The 22173-nt window shown below is 45.3% G+C and overlaps 1 pseudogene; it reads left to right on the top strand.

The window, feature by feature from the left end:
* The first annotated feature begins 17845 nt into the window (after positions 1 to 17845).
* On the top strand, positions 17846 to 20438 carry LOC100770954 (annotated as a pseudogene).
* Positions 20439 to 22173: the final 1735 nt, after the last annotated feature.

The raw sequence follows: 22173 nt of genomic DNA, 5'->3' as shown, positions 1-22173 counted from the left end.
AGGAGGTGTGGCCTTGTTGGAGAAGGTAGGTGTGTCACTGGGGGTGGACTTTGAGGTTTCAAAAGCCTACACCAGGTTCAGTCTTGCATTCTATATGTCTGTTGGCTGTGAATCAGGATGTGAGCTCTCAGCTACTGCTCCTGCACCATGCCTGGCTGTCAGCTGCCATTACACTCCACCTTGATGGTCATAGGTTACTTCTCTGAAATAATAAGCAAGCCCCCAATTAATGCATTTTTTAATAAGTTGCCCTGTGTTGGGAGAAATGTTGGGCCTCAGCCCCCACGGGGTCCCCGTGATTTGATAACCACAGATGCATCCTGTTTTCTAATCCTGGATTACAGCCCGGGCCTTGCCCCGATGGCATCAAAAACATGAGCTTTTAGACCGAAGTTTTCCCACTGTGCCATAAGTCTGTATATAAGGCTGCTCCCTTCCTGCAAAAAAACCACAGATGCATATAGCACAAGCGGCAGGATGACTCTGCTTTTAACTAAATCTCCAGGCTTTCACCGGATGCTCAGACTTAGTCGTGGTGCGGATGCCACAGCCTTGGCCATGGTATCTCTTCAGAGAGATAGAACAGTAATTAAAACAGGAGGTAACCCACTCCCAATACTGAGATTCCCAGTTAATCAACTCATGGCTTCTAGGAGCATCTGGTTTTATCTTTTGGATCATTTAACATTACAGGCATAGGATATTGCTGACTCTCCCCAGTCAGCATGGTGGGTATCACTTGTGCCTTACCCAAACATAAGGCCCCCAAAAACCAAAGACACTTGGCCTTTGCACCCTTTGTAACCTAATGCCTCCATTTCTCCTCTTTTATCCAATTTACTCCTTAAGCTGGAGGCCAATACTGAAGACACCACCCTCATATCTGAAAGGTTCAGTTATTATGCTGGCCTGCCCCTGATAACTGGCAGAATGCACTCAGGCAGTACTCTGGCCAGCCCAGGGTTGTGTGAGTCTGCATGCAGGTGTAAAGGACCCCTTTAAAAGACAGAACCCCTGCCCACTTATGCTCTCTTCTCTTATCCTCTTCGTCTTTTCTTGTCTTCCCCCTCTCACTCTCCCCTCCCCCATTTTAATAAACTCTATGATTAATGTACTCTCTATGGCTTGTGTTCCATAGCGCCCATTCCATATCCATAGTGTGCTTTCCTTCTAACTTAAACAAATGAACAACATTTTGGTGCACGTGACTCAGCAGGTTTTCCTGGCATTTCCTCCTGCCCGTGGCGATCTGAGATGCTGGAACCCTGTAAACTTCAACTTGGTCACTTTTCCAACTAAGGATCTCTGGGTTCTTCCATTCATCATGTCTGGTAAACCCGCCCCTTCCTCCCTACCTCTGCCCTTGCTTCCATGAGTTAGGACTCTACTCATATCGAGACTGTAGTCTTGGACCACTGATATTCCCAGGATTGGGTGACCACATGTCTCTTGGGCTGGAGCCTGGGAGCCCTGGCCCCTGATTTGTGCTTGATGGAACACAAAATCAGTTGGTGCCTTTTGTATCTGATCCTCCCTTAGTCTCTGGAACACTGGAGATTATAGGCTTGGGATCTTCTCTTATGGAAGCTGGGCCCCCATATCAAACCATGTGCCTGATTATTGGCACCCTACATTCTACCAGTGATCAAATTTTGTCTGTTGAGATATACTTGAAATATTTTAGTTTGCTGAGAGAAAAAGTTTTAAAAGATTTTAGTTCACAGAGAGAAAAAGTTTCCCACAGGCCTTGGCCCAACAAGGAAGTTGGCCCCAACCCCGGGCACATCCTATGGTTTAGACGGGGCCAATCACCAAGACAACCCTCTTTGGGTCACACCTGTCTGGCCAACAGACAATCAAGGACCTTCCAGGGTACTTTCTGTGGTTTTTCCTTTGTAGAAAAGCAGGTCACACCTGGGTGACCACTCTAACATGAGATCATACTTTGTAATCAATCACTTTGTGCCCCTTGCCTGTATGCTGATCTGCGGTTTTTTCCTATATAAGGAGCTTGCACCCCATGCTGGGGTGTGCAGCTTTCCTGATATTGCTGACACCCGAATGTGCATTCGTTCAATAAACCTTCTTGCTTTTGCAGCTCTTGGTCTGGTTTCTGAGTCTTGGGGGCTCCTCGGGATCCTGAGGCCCTTAGGGATCTGGGGGTCTTTCATACTAAACAGACAGACAGCCCTCAAATGCTCAGAGATCTAGAGAATATGGCTTTTAAAATGTTTTATTAAAAAGCTTTTATAACAGAGAGACAGGCCAGCTGCTGGCCCCACCCTATTTCCTGCAAGAAGACTGGTGGGTACTAAAGAAACTCCACCCACAAAAATGGCAACTCTGGCCACTGAGAAACCCTGCTTTTCACCTCAACTGCTGCAAAGGACTCTACAGACCATGGACAAGAGGACAATGGAATTGACTTTCTTCACGTTGCTTGTGCCAGCGGCAGATAAGTTCCTAACCCACAGGTCCCATGCTATCAGCAGAAGGCGGGTGCCCTTAAAGCCTTTGCCCTCAACAACTATGGAGGACCTTGGGGGTGGCTGTACTTGCAGCCAGCTGGTAAGTCTCTGCTATTCTTTAATCATTAACTTAGGTAAAATTTTATCCTTCTTAAGAACTCTGATGCTTTTGATGACTGGTAGCTTTGCCAGCTTAAAGCAACAGTCAAAGCTACAACTGTCACAAAACAGATTTCAGGAACAGGTATTTTAGGTTTATCTATGTGAAGATGGTAATGTAAGGTGTATGAATTAAAGTTAGGAAGGTCTGAGGATAAAAAGGCTTAAGTGATGACACATAAAGTGAGGTGAGACATTCAAAAGAATGAAACAAGTTCCGGATTTCTCTTTCATTATGCTACTGTTCATAGTCTTAACATTAGTCAATGAAGTTCTGATAAGCTACTAATTCAACTCCAACAGAGTACTAAACACTGTATTATAACACTATACAATACCTGCCAAGTCAAAATTAAGGTACTTCTCATTGTCCTAAAAATATCTGTCAGTTTTAAAAATGTTAATGCTTTCAGCCAAGTCGCTTCTAACATAAATATGCTGCTAATGTGTCTAATACTTATGTTTTCACAAGCTCAAAGGATTCTTGTAAGTCCCAGGGAGCTGAATTGGACCCACCTGGACAGGTCAGATTCACTCCAGATATTATTCAACCTTTTCTTGGTCCCGGGACTCCCTTCCCTCATCTTGGGACCCCCTTGGGAATCCTTCCCTCATCTTTTTTTTTTTTTTTTTGTTTGTTTGTTTTTCGAGACAGGGTTTCCCTGTGACTTTGGAGCCTATCCTGGCACTCACACTTGTAGACCAGGCTGGCCTCGAACTCACAGAGATCCACCCACCTCTGCCTCCCGAGTGCTGGGATTAAAGGCATGCGCCACCAACGCCCGGCCCTTCCCTCATCTTATAATCCTCCCCTAAAACACCAGGACCTAAGAAAAAAAATTGTTTTCTAAACTTAACCTTGTCCTCTACTCTGCTAACATCTTGCCAAGTCTAAGAAGTGCCAGAGAGTTCCATACAGTCTGGAGTTCCATGAAACAACAAGCTACCCCAGACATGGCAGCACCCCAGCTTTCTCAGGTCCCCCAAAGATGGTCAACATCCTCCAGGTCAGCAGGAAGTCGTCTTGAGAACTTGATGTCCTTATTCCCTAACCTGCCATGCCTAACTCCCCACCTTTTTAATAATAAGCAAAGGTGGGAATGAAAGGTTCAGGCATTATGCTGGCCTGCCCTGTTACCTGGCAGAAAGCACTCAGGCAGTACTCTGGTCAGCCTAGGGTTCCATAGCACTAGTCTGCATGCAGGTGTAAAGGACCCCTTTAAAAGAGAGACCCCCACCCACTTACGATCTCTTTGCCTTCTTCTCTTCTCTTATCCTCTTCATCTCTTCTTGTCTCTCTCCCTCTCCCTCTCCCCTCCCCCACTTTAATAAACTCTATGATTAATGTACTCTCTATGGATTGTGTTCCATAACGCCAGTTCCATATCCATAGCGTGCTTTCTTTCTAACTTAAACAAATGAACAACAATATCCCTTTTGTTGTGGAATAATCCTTTTGTACACTGTGAATATATATTGCTCTCATTGGTTAATAAAAAGCTGACAGGCCAGCAGCCAGGCAGGAGGTTAGGTGGGAAAGCCAAACTGAGAATGACGGGAAGAAGGAGGGTGGAGTCAGGGGACTTGCCAGGAGCCACAGAGGGAGCAGGACATGCTGGAGGACAGGTAAAGCCACAAACCACGAGGCAGAATGCAGATTAATAGAAATGGGTTAATTTAAGTTGTAAGAGATAGTTAGTAATAAGCCTGAGCTATCTACTGAGCATTTATAATCTATAAACCTTTTCTGGCCTGGGCGTCCAACTTCTCTGGCCTGGATCTCTGGGACCAGAGAACCTGCCTGGGAGTTGCTTTGTTCAATACTCCTGTTTTACTTTTTTGATTTGGGTTGGTCAGGCTTGCTGCATTATCGGAGGCTAAACATTGGGAGGGGTGGGGGCAGAAAATCCATTAACATCCTCCAGGCTGAACCTTGGCCTCAGGTCTCTTATTATGCACAGCAATGGCCATGCTGCTCCTGCAGCTGTTTATTGACACCTCTACTCCTGAGTTAACCCAAGGCTTGGAATGTCTGCTCTGGACCTCCAGCAGTTCTCAAAGCATTTCTACACTTCCAGGGTGGACTCTGCCTGTCAAGTAGGCACGGAAGAAGACACACTACCTGGAAAAGACAGCTGCCCCAGAGTTTCCCCACAGACAGCCCCTGCCCAGGTGGTGTGACCTTAGTGACATGTCTCACTACTCTCTGCCCTGTCCACGTCTCTGCCACTGCCCCCCTACAGGCACCATATATCAGGGCAGTCCACCATATCAAGATTTCCCCTGTGCCCCTACCTGCCACCTGCATTGCTTCGGCTGTTTGTGTCGTTCCTCAAATCAGGGACAACACCTTTGTTCTTGCCAGTGGTGCTTCTGCTACCTCCTTTCTCAGCGTGAGATTACTGGGGGGACTCCAGCCTCTTGGGGTACATTGTTCCAATAATCTGATAGGCAAAATAAGGATGTCAACACAAAACCCACAGCTCTCATCTTAAAGGGAGTAAGAGATAGTTTATTGTGGAGCCCTTTTGAGTGTCCATGGCCTGAGAATATAGATACAGGTTACCCCAATTTACACATTTCAATGTGGGAGCAGTTCCATGCTGTTTTTATAGTTTTACAGAACAAAGAACGTCATGAAGCAAAGTAAGTTGACAATATGGTGGTGGGTACACCAGAGAGGCAGGTACAACAAGATGGAGGAAGATTTTCTATAGGCCCAAGATGCTATCTGATGACATTCTTAGCTCTTGGCTTGGTGGAAACTAGTGGTCTGCTAAGTTAGTGATTCTACAAGATTTCTATTAGTCACAAGATATTAGTTTCGACACAGAGGTGGGCGAGGAATTGCTATTCCAGAGTGTAGGGGAGGCTGTAGCCACGCCTTCTTAGGGGCTGGCTACAGGGGTATCTGAGCAGGCTTGTGAGGGCGTGGTCAGAGTGAGTAGGGGGACTGTGTTTTCGGTTTCAGTTTCTCTTTGCTTCTTGCTGTACAGACTACCACCGGCTGGCTGGTTCACTCTGTAAGTAAGGCTTTTCCCTATTAAATACCCTTATATTTCTACCTGACTCCGTATTGGTAATTTCCTACTATACCAGAGGGCTAGAACTAGCCCAAGATAAGGCAGCTAGCCTTTGGACCTGCAACATTCCAACTTCTCTACAGTACTGAAATTGTAATCAATCAGTCTCTGAAGATAGTTTCTTTTCAGGAGGTTTTGTTCACAGGGACGAAGTGTGGTGAATACTTGAAAGACCCCGCCCCCTGGCTGGTTCTCTCTCGGTGACACTCCCGTACGCGGCTGGCTCCCTCCCAAGCCGGTTCACCCAGGCGGGGGGGGGGGGGGGGGGGGGGCTCGACCCAGGCCCGCCCGCCTGGCGCTGCGCCCCGGGGCTGGGGCCGAGCGGGGAGAGGACGCCCCCCGCCCCCGCGCCCCCCCGCCCGATGGGGAACCTCCGTCCCAAGGTCAGCCATCTGGACGCGGAGGGGGGAATTGGGTCTGTTGTACCAGGTGCAGACCTTGAGAATATACTGATAACTCTGTACCTCATTAAATTGTCCAATAGAATCCCTGTAACTATGCTTTTCGCTTCTGCACTGTGCTTTTTAGCTATATAAGGACCCCTCTCCCTTGGCTCGGGGCTTAGCCTACCAAAAGCTAAGCCCCGGGGTACCAGCGCTACTAATAAACCCTCTTGCTCTTGCATCCAGAGTTCATGGTTTCGCTGATTCCTGGGTGCGGGTCTCCTTCTACGAAAGTACCTCTTCTGAGGTCTTTCATACTGAGCCAAGAAGAGGGAGATAACCAGCCATGTGGTCTAGTCAGGGTCTGTCAAGGACTGCAGCCTTGCCACATCTGCCAGGCAATTCTCTGTTTCCATATTCCAGACATTTTTAGTACCACAGCCTTGTAGTTTGAAAACACCCAGTCAGGGGCTGGAGAGATGACTCAGTAGTTAAGAGCACAGGTTGCTCTTCTAGAGGCCCAAGCAGATCCCAACACTCATGCAGCAGCTCACAAATATCTGTAATTCCAGGTCTAGGGGAATCTGACTCCCTCTCTGATCTCTGAGGGTACCAGGTATGCATATGCAGGGCAAAACAAATAAACTGTCAATTTATGTTACCAAACATGGGAACACCTGCCCCCTCCCCCTAATGCCCCACACTCCCCAAGCCCCCATTGTGGCAACCTGCTCAGCTTTTGAATTTTTCAAGACAGGGTTTCTCTGTGTAACCTTGACTGTCCTAGAACTAACTTTATAGACCAGGCTGGCCTCAAACTCACAGAGATCCGCCTGCCTCCGCCTCCCGAGTGCTGGGATTAAAGGTGTGCACCAGCACTGCCCAGCCAGCCTTTGGATATTAATTGGCTGAGTTTGTATGATGGTAACGATGAATCTTGGAAAAGAAGCCTCAGTGTTCCACTTCCCTGTTGGAGAAGCCTGTTACACAAATGTCTGAAATATCTGGTTACACTAACATTCTGCAGTCTGGGCAGTCTATCCTAACGACTGAGAGTATGTCTGTAGGAGCTGCAGAGACGGCTCTGTTAAGGGACAGCTGACTCCATTTTCTTTCTTTCTTTCTTTCTTTCTTTCTTTCTTTCTTTCTTTCTTTCTTTCTCTTTCTTTCTTTCTTAAGTTAACTCCCCTTTTTTGTTGTTGTTGAAGTGCTGGAGTTTAAGATTTATTTATTTATTATATATACAGTGTTCTGTTTGCATGTATCCCTGCATGCAGAAGAGGGCACCAGATCTCATTACCGATGGTTGTGAGCCACCATGTGGTTGCTGGGAATTGAACTCAGGGTCTCTGGAAGAGCAGTCAGTGCTCATAACCTCTGAGCCATCTCTCCAGCCTCTTTATTTTCTTTTTAGTTAAACAATGATGGACTTTGATCATACCCTCAGCTAGAGATCAACTTTTTTTTTATTTTATTATTTTATTTTTTACTTTTATTTTTTGGTTTTTCGAGACAGGGTTTCTCTGTGGCTTTGAAGGATGTCCTGGAACTAGCTCTTGTAGACCAGACTGGTCTATAACTCACAGAGATCTGCCTGCCTCTGCCTCCCGAGTGCTGGGATTAAGGGCATTCGACACCAACGCCCGGCTTGAGATCAACTTTTTTTTTTTTTAAATTTTTCTCTTCCTCAATAATCTTGTGAATACACATTGTAAATTGTTTCCATTGTTTCAAGAATTAGCTGACCATAAGATGTTTTGTGGCGTGTTAACTGTCTGACCATAAACCTATAATACGTACTTTTCCCATGATCATAAAAAGAACTGCAAAATTCCACGTTTAGTCATTTGCTCACTTGGTATAAAGAGGCTAATCTGCCTTTAATCTAGGCCCTTTTCACTCTCTTACTATGGGAGACTGAAAATATGGCCTAGCTGTTAGTAACTTTTTACTTTGTAATATCTTGGTGCTGCTCCTGGATTTTGAAGTTATGACAGCTCAGTGGTTAAGAGTGAGGGCTGCTCTTTCAGGGGGCCCACCCAGGTTTGATTCTCAGCACCTTTATTGGATGGCTCACAATCAAGGGATCAGGTACCCTCTGCTACACACTTGGCACACAGACACACAGACACACACAGACACACACACAGACACACACAGACACACACACACACACACACACACACACAAAGTAAAAATAAATCTTAAAAAAGAAAATATGTCTGTAAATTAATACTGAATTTGCAAACTAGTTTTCTTTAAAGATTTGATTTTGGTGGCTGTGATTTTGTAAAACTTTTTAACTGCTATTTGTTAACATTCTATAGCAGTATTTGTTTTTGATGTTTGTGGGTTTTGGTTTCTTGTTTTTAGGCAGGGTCTCACTATGCAATTCTGGCTGTTCTGGAACTTGATATATAGGTCAGGCTGACTTAAAACTCAGAGATCCTCCTGCCTCAGCCTCCCAAGTCCTGGCATCAAAGAAGCACATTACCATGCCCACTTGATGGCTGTGTTTTTGGAAAGCTTTATAAGGAAATGCTGTCCAGTAATATTCTGTAGAAATGAAACTTAAAGGCATGCACCACCAACATCCGGCGGTAGGGCTGATTTAAGACCCACTTCTTTGCATTATGGTGCATTCCTTTAATCCCAGTACTTGGGAGGCAGAGGCAGGCAGATTGCTATGAGTTTGAAGCCAGCCTGGTCTACTGAATGAGTTCTAGGACAGTTAGGCTATGTGTCTCAAAAATAAAACAAAACAAAGACAAAACCCCCCAAATAACCCCCCCCAACACCAAAAACCAAAAAAACACTTCTATAACTCATTACTTAAAATTGGCTTTAAATGGTTTTATTGGCAGCAGGTCTTTGACATACATCACTGTACCAGGATACCAGGCTTTTTCTTTTTGACTACCACCCAGCAACCAAATCATGATACAGAGACCTACTAATTTTGAATGCCCAGCCTAACTTAGGCATATTTCTGGCTAGCTTTTTAACTTAAGTGAACCTGTTTCTCTACCCTTTACCTCAGGACTTATTCCCTTTCTTACTTAAGTATAACCTACTTTCAGTGCTTCTTTGTGTCTGTCTGTCTGTCTTTGTCTGCCTGGCTTCTTGCCCTTGGCATGTCTCTCATTCTCTCCTTCTTTTTCTCCCATTCTTCCCCTTCTTTATCCCAAACCTAGATTTCTCCTCCTATTTATTCTCTCTGGCGGCCAGCCTCTCCTATCCTTTTCCTGCCTAGCTATTGACCACTCAGCTCTTTATTAGACCAATCAGGTGCCTTAGTCAGGCAAAGTGAAACAAATTCAACACATCTTTATGTAATTAAACAAATGCATCGTAAACCAAAGTAACACACCTTCACACAGTTAAAGTAATATTCTGTCACATAAACAAATGTAACACATCTTTGCTCAGTTACAATAATATTCTATGACATATCACTTACCCACATATTATGGGATCCAATCAGACCAGTCAAGACAGATCTTATCCTGACAATGAAGGATGGTTGTGAGTAAAGTATGGCTGGTGAATCAGCAATGCCCTCAGATATACAGGGTGGGGAGTGGTCAGAATCCAGATGAAGTCATGCTGGACATGGCAGTGCTTCTCTCCAACACTTGGGGGGCTGGGGCAGGGGAATCATGACTTTCAGGTCAGTTTGGGCTTCACAGGGTGACTCATTTGAAGTCAGTGGCACAGTGGAGCTGCTTGTTCCAGCCCTTCTGTTGAGGCCAGGTGGTTTCTGCTTTAAGTCATTCCATATTTTTATACAACTTGATTTATGACTGTGCTCTGCCCTGACAAACTTCATTTTACAAATGGCTTTTGACACCATTTTGAGGGTGGAGAATGATGCACTCTTGGACAGACAAGTGAACAGCACCATCTGTTGGTGCCACCCATCCAACCCATTCCTGGTTGTGAAAAAAGGATGCCATGCTATAAGTTATCAGGGTGAAATGAGACTAGAGGGACACATGGACACATTAAAATTCTCTCAGAGTAGTCAGGCCCCCCAAACTACCAGAAATATTAGACTAGGGAAGGGTATAACTCACTCACCTGGACTCCATAAAGTGGTGAACACCTATCGTTTATAATGACAAAGGCACCACACAAACCTGTCACTTAGTACTTGGTGTGCACATTAAGGATTAGCAGAGGTCTCCTGACTGTTCCTGGGACTTCATCTTGGCCCAGTCCCCTGATGCTGACATGACCTACTTGACTGCCACCTGCCCACCTAAACCTTCCACTTCCTGCTCCAACCTGGTTTGGCTCTCTCACCTGTGTACATCTTCACTCTAAACCCTGACTTTCCTACAGCTGGGTCTCTATAGCAACTGCCACTTCTTTGTAGTTGATTTGGGGTTCATATCAGTGCAGACTCACATTTCTATCAGTCTGCTTCTAAAGCCTCTTAAACTCTGCTGAAGCCTCTTTAACTTGTATTTGTTCTGTAAACAGCATGCACAGGCATATACCTACTGTGCATTGTCGCTGTGTGATATAAGAGTTAATAGCAACTAAAGTTAGGATAAAAGAACCTACATTTATTTCAGCCAGATTACCAAGGTGGGTGGGGTTATCTGGAAGGTTGCTGTCATTAGAACCATTATACCTCATTGATTTAGTCAATAAATTCTGACATTGTGGAAAACCACAAAAATCTTCATCCATGGTTCTGGCATAGAAAGCTTACAACACCTTCCCAAAGTATGGAGACATTTTTTTTTTAGATTTATTTATTATGTATAATGTTCTGCCTGCATGTCTGCCTGCCAGAAGAGGGGGCACCAGATCTCATTATAGACAGTTGTGACACACCATGTGGTTTCTGGGAATTGAACTCAGGACCTCTGGAACAGCAGCCAGTGCTCTTAACTTCTGAGCCATCTCTGTAGACTGTAGACATGGTTCTTAAACCTATCTCTAACTGAGCATTGCCCTAACTCCTGCTTACATTCTGTTAAAAATAATTGTTTCAGACACAGACATATTGTACCTTAAGACTGAGATGTAAAAACAGAGTAGGGAAGATGTAACCATCCTGACATGAATGAAAACACTCTAAAGAAATACTAACTGAAGGGTAGAGAATTGGCTCAACAGTTAAGAGTACACGCTGCTCTTCCAGAGGACCCCAGTGACAGGCACCCATTATGTGGATGACCTGCTAAAGTTCCAAAGACTAGCAATCTGGGGTCTATAAATTTACTCAGGAAAGTGAGAATGGTGTCTGCTCTTCTTCTGGAATCTGGGCAGAGATTCACAGTAGAAAGGCTGCTATTTTCTCTGTGGTGGCAATAAGAAAGAGGCTGCTACAGGTGCACATGGCACAGTTAGCCTGTAGCTCTAAACATAATTAAACTGTCCTTTGAGTTATTTATCTTAATCATGATGAAAAATTAACATGGCATTAATCCCAGCACTCGGGAGGCAGAGGCAGGCGGATCTCCGTGAGTTCGAGGCCAGCCTGGTCTCCAGAGCGAGTGCCAGGATAGGCTCCAAAGCTACATAGAGAAACTCTGTCTCGAAAAACCGAAAAAAAAAAAGAAAAGAAAAAAGAAAAGAAAAGAAAAATTAACATGGTGGCCCAACATATATGTCAAATACAACCGGAGACAAGACTGCCGAGGCTTTGTGACAGCACTTTTGAAATCTGCCCTAAAGTAAGGAAACAATTTTCCCACTAACAGCAACTGACATCTTACCCTGGGCTGAGCTTGTTCAAATGCTGCAATGCATTTTGCTCATGATCACACCAGAGTGAGAATGGAAGCTGGGGAGGTGGGATAGAGAGAAAAAAGTAGATCCGCATAAAGGTGTGGCTGTATCAGGAAGAAGAAAAAACATTTTTGGCATTCTTTCAGTTAGGAGGGGTGATGTTTGCTATCAGTTCTACAAGGCTGTCCGATGAAGACAAATGCACTGTCTCAGCTCCCATCTATAACCAGGTAACAGACAGCAACTGTATATTTCACATTTAGTATGCCAAGTTCCAAGAAATGCAAGTTGTCACAACAACCCACTCTCCTACAGGCTCCAGAACTAGTTGAAAGGGTGCATGGAAATAAATGGTGGCCATTGCACAAAGGTATGTGGCTTGCAAAGCTGTGAGCCCTGCCCCTTCCTTAAACTCTACTGGAGTTTCCATGGAGAAGCAGCTGCCAGTTTTACCTGTATGAGGCCTCAACCCTGTTTGCTGAGCCTTCCTAATTGTTCCAGAGCTACAGGTGGGTACCAGAAATTCTCTCAGGACCTGGGTCCTCTGGTGGCTTGGCCACAGGTTTAACTGGCTCTGGTTCCACAGCGAACATCCAGCTAATCTTATGGCTGTGGAAGAATGACTGGTAGGGTGGTACATGGCTACCTGATTTGGGGGATGATGACCAGGGAGTGAGAAGATAAAGAAGACAGGAAAGTTTGGGATCAGTAGGTCTTGTAAAAGCTAATGGCTCATGCAGGTTTATTAAATAAAGAATATTATATACTGTTTGTGTGAGAAAAATGGAAACAGTCAACAAAAAGCTGTTATACAATGGGATGAAGCCAGCGGGAGCTTATCAAGAGATGTTACACAACGGGAATACAGGCTATCTCAAAAGCAGCCCAGAAGGTCCCATAGATTTCTGAAGTTTCCTCACAGAAACCCATGTTCCTTGGGTCTGGATCAGTCCCATGCTGGTATTCCAGCTATCAGACTGGGGAGCAAGAGTTCCCGGATGTTCAGGTTAGCTGTTTCTGTGTGTTTCACCAGCGTGGTCTGGACCTCTGTGCTCTTCAATGGTCCTTTGTTGCATCTGGGTTCCAGTTCAGATCAGTGATTAGTTATGGGTGTCTGCTTCTACTTCCACCAGCTGCTGGATGAAGGCCCAGTCCATATAGAGGAATACTCCCTGAGCCAAGACACACGGGGGTGGGCCTAGGCCCTACCCCAAAGGAAACGAAAGACTCTGATGACACCCTATGGAAGGCCTCACCATCCAGGGGGAGCAGAAAAGATATGTGACAGATAAGGTTTTAGTTGGGGGGGGCGGGTAGGGGAGGACGGGTGGGAGAAGGAAATGGGGTTGTCATGTAAAACAATCCTGTTTCTAATTCAAATAAAAAAAGTTGGAAAAAAAAGCAGCCCAGATCAAGCCCACAACAACCTTGGAGCTGGAAACCATAGCCCCTTAAGGTGGGAAGAGTTGGGTTCTCAGCATCCAAAGCTGCAGCTCCCCCAAAGCCTTGGCCCCAGACCATTATTGGCTCTGCCAAGCATGTTCCTCTGGTTTAGAGAAGAAGCCATGTTCCTTCATACACCAGGGCTTAGAGAAAGCCTCAGGTTGGTACTCAACAGCTATCCCTAAATTATTAGGTCAAGTTGTTGATACTTGACCATTCTGATCCCCCAAAATGACAGTTTCTCATGGCTTAGTCTAAACTTTCAGTAATAGGAAAGAAAGGAAGGAAACAGAAGCCCTCAAAGTATCTATTGCCTGCACCAAGAAGCAAAATATGACCCTGTGAGCTACAATAATAGCTGCTGTGGGAAGATGTTTGTGGATGCAACAGCGGTATTGAATGTTCTGGGGTAACCAACTGCTTTCTGATTGGATTCAAGGTCTGCTCCACAGGAGGAAACATATGCCTGGTACTGTAAATCTGGCCAAGAACCCTTTGCTGGGGAACATGTAGGCCCAGAGGTCTACCATTATCTTACTAAAGGTGTCTGTGTACTCACACATTAGTGCAGCTCTCAGACTACACCCAAAAGTTTATTTGTGCGGTGGATGGTAGCTAACGAGGAAACTCTCAAGTGGATAGGGTGCACAGCGTAAATGTTTAGGAAGTGCCCAGCCACAGATGGGTCTTCTGTAGCACACCCACTCCCCACAAGGCCCAGGGACCATTGTGGAAGAAGGGATGGAAAAACTGGTAAAGCAAGAGGTCCGGGAGGCCTCAAGCAAAACAGTGTCTTCTGGACATGACAAGACTCAGTAGCTGCTGTTCCCTTCGTAATACCTGTACAAGATCAAACCAGTCAATATCCCAGAATGGCTCATGAGTTCCCCAGCCCTGGTTGAGAAGTCATTGACAAGTGACTCTGGGGAAGGAAGAGTTACATTTTTTAAAAAAGAGTGTGGCTTTTGTTGTTTGGTCATGATCCAGTGGATGGCTTCACATCCACGAGTATATGGGTAACAAAAATTGAAGTCAGTGGATTATTTTTTTTTAACATTTTTAAAAATTTATTTTGGAAGCACTCTTATTTACATGTCCATTCCCCAATTTCCTCGCCCTCCCATCCTCCCATGCTCCCCATCGACCCCCACCCAACCCACCCACCCACACTCCCCAGGGATAGTGAGGCCTTCCATGGGGGAATCATCAAAGTCCGTCATATCATATGGGGGAGGTCCCAGGCCCTCCTTCCAGTATCTGGGCTGCAATAGTATCTCTCCATAGCGAATGGGCTCTCAAAGTCCATTTGTGCTCTAGGCATAAACACTGGCCCCACTGTTAGAGGTCCCATAGACTGCCTTGGCCTCCTAGCTGGCACCCATAGTCAGAGGGCTTGGTTTAGACCAATGCTGGTTCCCCAGCTTTATGACTAGGGTCTCCGTGCTCTCACTAGGTCAGGTCCACTGTTTCTGCGGGTTTCTCCAGCACCATCTTGCTTCTTTGCTCATCCCTCCTCCCTCTCCACAACTGGATTCTGGGAGTATGGCTCAGTGTTTAGTTGTGGGTGCCTGTTTCTGCTTTGATCAGCTTCTGGGTGAAGGCTCTAGGAATGGTAACCAAGGTAGTCATCAGTCTCATTATAGGGGAAGGGCATCAAAGGCATCTTCCCCACCACTGCCTAGAAGCTTAGTTGGGGTCATCCCTGTGGATCCCCTAACATTTTCCCTGTGCCAGACCTCTCTCCAAACCTGTACTGTCTCCCTCTATCAAGGCATCTCCTTTCTTGTCCTCCTCTGTTCCTCCCATCTCAGTCCTCCTGTTCTCCCCCCTCCACCCTGTACTCCCAATTTGCTCAGGTGTTCTTGTCCTCCTTCCCTTCTTCAGGGGACCATGCGTTCTTCTCTTGGGGTACTCCTTGTTTCCTAGCTCCTCTGGCAGTGTGGACTGTAGGCTGGTAATCCTTTGCTCACATATAAAATCCATATGTGAGTGAGTACATACCATGTTTGTCTTTTTGTGACTGGGTTACCTCACTCAGAATGGTTTTTTCTAGTTCCATCCATTTGCCTGCGAATTTCAAGATCCCCCCGCCCCTCGCTGAGTAGTACTCCATTGTGTAAATGTACCACATTTTCTCTATCCACTCTTCAGTTGAGGGGCATCTAGGTTGCTTCCAGGTTCTGGCTATTACAAACAACGCTGCTATGAACATGGTTGAACATATGTCCTTGTTGTATGAATGTGCATTCTTTGGGTATATTCTCAAGAGAGGAATTTTTGGATCTTGAGGTAGACTGTTTCCCATTTTCCTGAGAAACCGCCATACTGATTTCCAAAGTGGTCATAGAAGTTTGCACTCCCACCAGCAATGGAAGAGTGTTCCTCTTTCTCCACATCCTCTCCAGCATTGACTGTCAATGTGTTTTTGATTTTAGCTATTCTAGCAAGATGTAAGATGGTATCTTAGCGTTGTTTTGAGTTGCATTTCCCTGATGGCTAAGGATATTGAGCACTTTCTTAAGTGTCTTCAGCCATTTTAGATTCCTCTATTGAGAATTCTCTATTTAGTTCTGCACCCCACATTTTAATTGTATTGTTTGGTGTTTTGGTGGCTAGCTTCTTGAGTTCATTGTATGTTTTGGAAATCAGCCCTCTCTCAGATATAGGGTTGGTGAAGATCTTTTCCCATTCTGTGGGCTGCCGTTTTGTCTTGCTGACTGTGCCCTTTGCCTTATAGAAGCTTCTCAGTTTCAGGAGGTCCCATTTTTAATTGTTGATTTCAATGTCTGTACTAATGGTGTTATGTTCAGGAAGCAGTCTCCTGTACCAATTCATTCAAGGGTACCTCCCACTTTCTCTTCTAAGAGGTTCAGTGTGGCTGAATTTATGTTGAGGTCTTTGATCCATTTGGACTTAACTTTGGTGCATGGTGATAGATATGGATCTATCTGCAATCTTCTACATGTCTGCTCTCAGTTATGCCAGCACCATTTGTTCAAGACGCATTCTTTTTTCCATTGTATAGTTTTAGCTTCTTTGTCAAAAAATCAGGTGTTCGTAGGTGTGTGGGTTAATATTAGGGTTTTCAATTCAATTCCATTGGTCCACCTGTCTACTTTTGTGCCAACATTAAGCTGTTTTCAGGACTATGGCTCTAGAATAGAGCTTGAAGTCAGGGATGGTGATGCCTCCAGAAGTTCCTTTGTTGTACAGGGTTGTTTTGGCTATCCTGGGTTTTTTGTTTTTCCATATAAAGTTGAGTATTGTTCTTTCAAGGTCTGTGAAGAATTGTGTTGGGATTTTGATCGGGATTGCATTGAATCTGTAGATTGTTTTTTGGAAAGATTGCCATTTTTACTATGTTCATCCTACCTATCCAAGAGCATGGGAGGTCTTTCCATTTTCTGATATTTTCTTTAATTTCTTTTTTTAAAGACTCAAAGTTGTTGCTATACAGGCCTTTCACTTGTTTGGTTAGCATTACCCCAAGATATTTTTTGTTGTTCGTGGCTATTGTAAAGGGTGATGTTTCCCTGATTTCTTTCTCAGGGCATTTATCATCTATATATAGTAGGGCTACTGATTTTTTTTGAGTTAATCTTGTATCCTGCCACTTTGCTGAAGGTGTTTATCAGCTGTAGGATTTCCCTGGTAAAGTTTTTTGGGTCACTTATGTAAACTATCTGCAAATAGTGAAAGTTTGACTTCTTCCTTTCCAATTTGTATCCCCTTGATCTCCCTTTGATATCTTATTTCTCTAGCTAGAACTTCAAGTACAATATTGAAGAGATATGGAGAGAGTGGACAGCCTTGTCTTGTTCATGATTGTAAACGAATCACATTGAGTTTCTCTCCATCTAGTTTGATGTTGGCTGTTGGTTTGCTGTATATTGCTTTTTATCATGTTTAGGTATGTTCCTGTTATTCCTGATCTCTCCAAGATCTTTATCATGAAGGTATGTTGGATTTTGTCAAAGTCTTTTTCAGCATCTCGTGAGATGGTCATGTGGTTTTTCTCTTTCAGTTTATTTATATGTGGGTTACATTGATGGATTTTCGTGTGTTGAACCATCCCTGCATCCCTGGAATGAAGCCTACTTGACCATGGTGGATGATTTTTCTGATATGTTCTTGGATTCGATTTGCCAGTATTTTGTTATTTTTACATCAGTGTTCATGAGGACTATTGGTCTGTAGTTCTCGTTCTTAGTTGTGTCTTTGTTTGGCTTGGGTACCAAGGTAGTTGTAGCCTTGTAAAAAGAATTTGGCAATGTCCCTTTTGCTTCAACTGTGTGGAACAATTTGAGGAGTACTGGTATTATTTGTTCTTTGAATATCTGGTAGAATTCTGCATGAAACCATCTGGCCCTGGGCTTTTTTTTTTTTTTTTTTTTTTTTTTTTTGGTTGGGGACTTTTGATGACTGCTTCTATTTCATTAGGGGTTGTAGGTCTATTTAAATTGCTTATCTGGCTTCCACGTGGGGGAGCAGGGCCGCTGGGCTAGGTGGGGGCCAGGGGGGCAGTGGCAGGAGGACTGTGTATCTAGATGGTTGCATGGGAGCAGGCACAGATAGCTTCTTCATCTCGCCTCCAAGATGGCATTCCAGTTCCGTTCACTCTTCCCCTTGGCGTTGCCTGGAATGCTAGCGCTCCTTGGCTGGTGGTGATTTTTCCTGGTGGTAAAAAAGATTGGCTCAGCAGTAATGATAAGCTGGTGGAGACACTGAAGATTGGCCCTGTCATTGAGGACCAACTCCCCAGTGAAGAGGCCTGTCCTAGAGTCCTATCTATGTCCCCCTCCCAGTGTTGCACAACCTCAAGAAACAGAACAGCTCTCAGTAGGCAAGTCTTCTACAGAACCCCCAGCCTTGCCAAGGATATGTCAGGTTTACCGAAGATCAGAGTCCTCAGGCAACTTCCCCAGCAATGTCAACACAAGGTCACAGCCATGTAGAGATAACAACTCAAAGGTGGAACTCTCCCTGATGGGGGACGATGCCAAATCTATTCCTCTTGGATGTCCCCTTCTCTCAAAGGAAGTGCCCTTTCCCCTATGAAGCTGTGGAAGGCTATAAGCAAGAGTCTGCATTGGGCAAAACACCTGGAAGGGGCTGGCTCGACCAGTGTGCAGCCTCTGGGGAGAAACAAGAGAGACAGGTGGTGCAGAGGGGACTGGAGACACTGTGTTGGGGGAAAATGGACCTGAGGAAGGCCTGCTGTCCCAGGAGTATATCTCAGAAGTGGAGAAAAGTGAGGTTCCAAGCCTGGCCCCCTGGAGGGTTGGGGGAGAGAAGGTGAGCAGTGCCCCCCCACAGGTAGCTGAGTTTGCAAAGAAGGAAGAATGTGTTGTTGGGAAGTTGCCAAGTAGCTTTGTGGAGCCGGTTCACTCAGAGATGGTTAAGGATGACGACGCATTGGTACCCCAGGTCAGAGGTGGCATTACTCAGGACAGAGACCTGGCTAGAGAACAGGTCAAAGAAGAGACCTTGCCTGAAAAGGATCAGATTGAGCAGGCTACTTTCCAGATTATCTCCCGGGTGATTTTGGAAGCGACTGAAGAGATCCGCATGGGCAAGACTGTGGTACAAGTGCATCCCAGCTTGGCCACTCAGCCTCAGGGGCTGGAGGAGAGCAGTGTCCCAGCCAGCCAGGAAACTGGCCTGGGACGAGACATCCCAGATCCTGCTTCCACTACAACAGGTGCCACTGCCAGCCCACCAGCAGAAGCCCTGCCACCAAAGACCTATGTGAGCCGTCTTAGCAGTCCTCTGTCAAGTCTCACTAAGGACCAGAAGCCAAAGAACTCTGCACACCACATCTCCCTGGCCCCTTGGCCACCACCAGTTACCCGCCTGAGACAGTCCCTGGATGGGGCAAGTTCCCCGGGAGGAGATGACACTTTTGTCACCTGTATGTCTAACAATAGGTAGAGCGTCCTTTCAGTGACCTCTTTTGGGCCGCCCTCAGATTCTTTGACTACTTTGGGGCTTGAAGACTCTTGTACAGAGACCATCTCAAACCTCGGAGACAAAGCTGTCACCCCACCCCAAGACAGTACTGAGCCCTTCAGCAACGGGGTGCTGAAGGAGGAGCTCTCAGACGTGGGGACTGAGGATGGGTGGACCGTGGATGCGGAAGCAGATCGCTCAGGAAGTTCTGACAGGAACAGCATGGATTCAGTGGACAGCTGCTGCAGGCTTCCAAAACCTGACAGCCTCCAGAATGTCCAGTCAAGTTCCAACCCCAAGAAGGTTGACCTCATTGTCTGGGGGATAGAGGTGCCAAAGCACTTAGTCGGTCGACTGATTGGCAAACAGGGCCGGTACGTGAAGTTTTCTGAAGCAGACATCTGGTGCCAAGATCTACATCTCTACCCTACCTTACGCCCAGAACGTCCAGATCTGCCACACTGCAGGTTCTCAGCACCGTGTAGACAAAGCTCTGAACTTGATTGGAAAGAAGTTTAAGGAACTGAACCTCACCAATGTCTATGCGCCACCACTGCCTTCGGTGGCACTGCCTTCCCTACCAATGACATCTTGGCTCATGCGGCCCGGTGGTATCACCGTGGAAGTCATGGTGGCCAACACCCCACCTTCCGTGCTCTGTGTGCAGCTTGGACCAGCAGATGTACCTCTGTTACTCTCAGCCTGGAATCCCCACCTTGCCCACCCCGGTGGAAATAACGGTTATCTGCACTGCCCCTGGAGCGGACGGGGCCTGGTGGCGAGCCCAAGTAGTGGCCTCCCATGAGGAGACCAATGAGGCGGAGATTCATTACGTGGACTATGGTGGATATAAGAGGGTGAAAGTTGATGTGCTCCGGCAAATTAGGTCTGACTTTGTGACCCTGCCATTCCAAGGAGCGGAAGTCCTTCTGGACAGTGTGGTTCCACTGTCAGATGACGACCACTTTTCACCTGAGGCAGATGCAGCCATGAGTGAGATGACAGGCAACACAGCACTGCTGGCCCAGGTGACAAGCTACAGTGAGACTGGCCTTCCTCTGATTCAGCTATGGAGTGTGGTAGGAGGTGAAGTGGTGTTGATAAACCGGTCGCTGGTGGAGACAGGCCTTGCACAATGGGTGGACAGCTGCTATGCCAACTTTGATCTCGGGCCCCCTGAGCTACTTCAGTCTTTTTTGCACTGCTGAGATTGGGCTTGGTACTCAGGACAGAGATTTAACATCAGAATAGCAAGCATTGTTCTCTCCAGTCTTCTTTCCCTCATTCTGTAGCCCTTCGGGGGGAAAACAAAAACAAAAACAAAAACAATAAAAAAAACAACCCCCCCCCCCGCTTCCTCCCTGAGGAGTTGTGTGTTCTTTTCAAAGCCTTAGGGTGGCTTTCACCAGCCAGCTGGCTTAGCCCTGCTGGAGGCTGTTTGAAAGAAGGACTCTTAACCAGGTTGTCCTGTTCCCATTCCATCCACTCCCCTCTCCCCACCCAAACCCCACACACTGCATCAGGCGGGCCAGGGTGGATGCGGGGCTGGCTGAGAGGGTCTGTTTCTGAGTTGATTCAGGGAGTGAGTCATGGACTGGCTGGCCTGTATTGACCCCTGTATAGCTCTCATGGATGAATTGACGGTGTTTAGCCAACTTTTATATACTTCCTCCAGGTCTGTAGGAGCTCAGACTTTTTAAAACATAGATGTAAATATGGAGCAATCATCACACCTAATGAGTGGGGAGAAGGGAAGCTATTATCTTGCCAAGCCTGATTGTAATTTGTAAAAATTTTCTATTTGTGCAAATTCCATAAATATATGTTTAAAGTGTAACATTTTGTATAAGACACACTGGAGAACAAAGGGAACTCAAAACTCTTCCACATTCTTCACCCGGAAATAGAAGTCCATCCCACAGAGTGGGACTGCCACCCCTGCTGTTCCAGTTGGTGTCTCCTGTGGCTTCCTGTGCACAGACAGGGAGCTGGATGGGGAGATTGCTATTGGGGGGATTTTTTTTCTGGACACATTTATTTTTAAAAAAATGCATTGAATAACCTTGAAAAAATAAATTGCTTATCTGTTCTTGATTTAATTTTGGTAAGTGATATTTGTGCAGAAAATTGCCCATTTCCTTTAGATTTTCGAATTTTGTGAAGTACATTTTTTCAAAGTATGACCTGATGATTCTCTGAATTTCCTCAGTGTCTGTTGTTATGTCCCCCTTTTCATTTCTTATTTTGTTAATTTGCATGTTCTCTCTCTGCCTTTTGGTTAGTTTGGATAAAGGTTTTGTCTATCTTGTTGATTTTCTTGAAGAACCAACTCTTTGTTACATTGATTCTTTGTATTGTTTTCTTTGTTTCTACTTTATTGATTTCTGCCCTTAATTTGATTATTTCCTGGCATATACTTCTCCTGGGTGTGTTTGTTTCTTTTTGTTCCAGAGCTTTCAGCTGTGCTGTTAATTCTCTAGTGTTGCTATTCTCCAGTTTCTTCATGTGGGCACTTAGTGCTATGAACTTTCCTCTTAGCACTGCTTTCAAAGTGTCCCATAAATTTGGTTATGTTGTTTCATCATTCTCATTAAATTCTAGGAAGTCTTTAATTTCTTTTTTATTTCTTCCTTTACCCAGGAATGGTGCAATTGCGTATTATTTAATTTCCATGAGTTTGTAGGGTTTTTGCAATTTGTGTTGTTGTTGAATTCTAACTTTAAAGCATGGTGGTCTGGTAAGATACAGGGGTTATTCCAATTCCATTTTTTTTTTGTATCTGTGGAGGTTTGCTATGTTGCCAAGTATGTGGTCAATTTTAGAGAAGGTTCCATGTGGTGCTGAGAAAAAGGTATATTCTTTTGTGTTTGGATGGAATGTTCTATAGATGTTTGTTAATACCAATTGGGTCATAACTTCTGTTACTTCCTTTGTTTCTTTGTT

This window comes from Cricetulus griseus (assembly GCF_003668045.3).
Source record: "Cricetulus griseus strain 17A/GY chromosome 1 unlocalized genomic scaffold, alternate assembly CriGri-PICRH-1.0 chr1_0, whole genome shotgun sequence".
NCBI lineage: Eukaryota > Metazoa > Chordata > Mammalia > Rodentia > Cricetidae > Cricetulus > Cricetulus griseus.
Note: the sequence above shows the minus strand (reverse complement) of the source record. Positions and strands in the feature narration are given on the sequence as shown.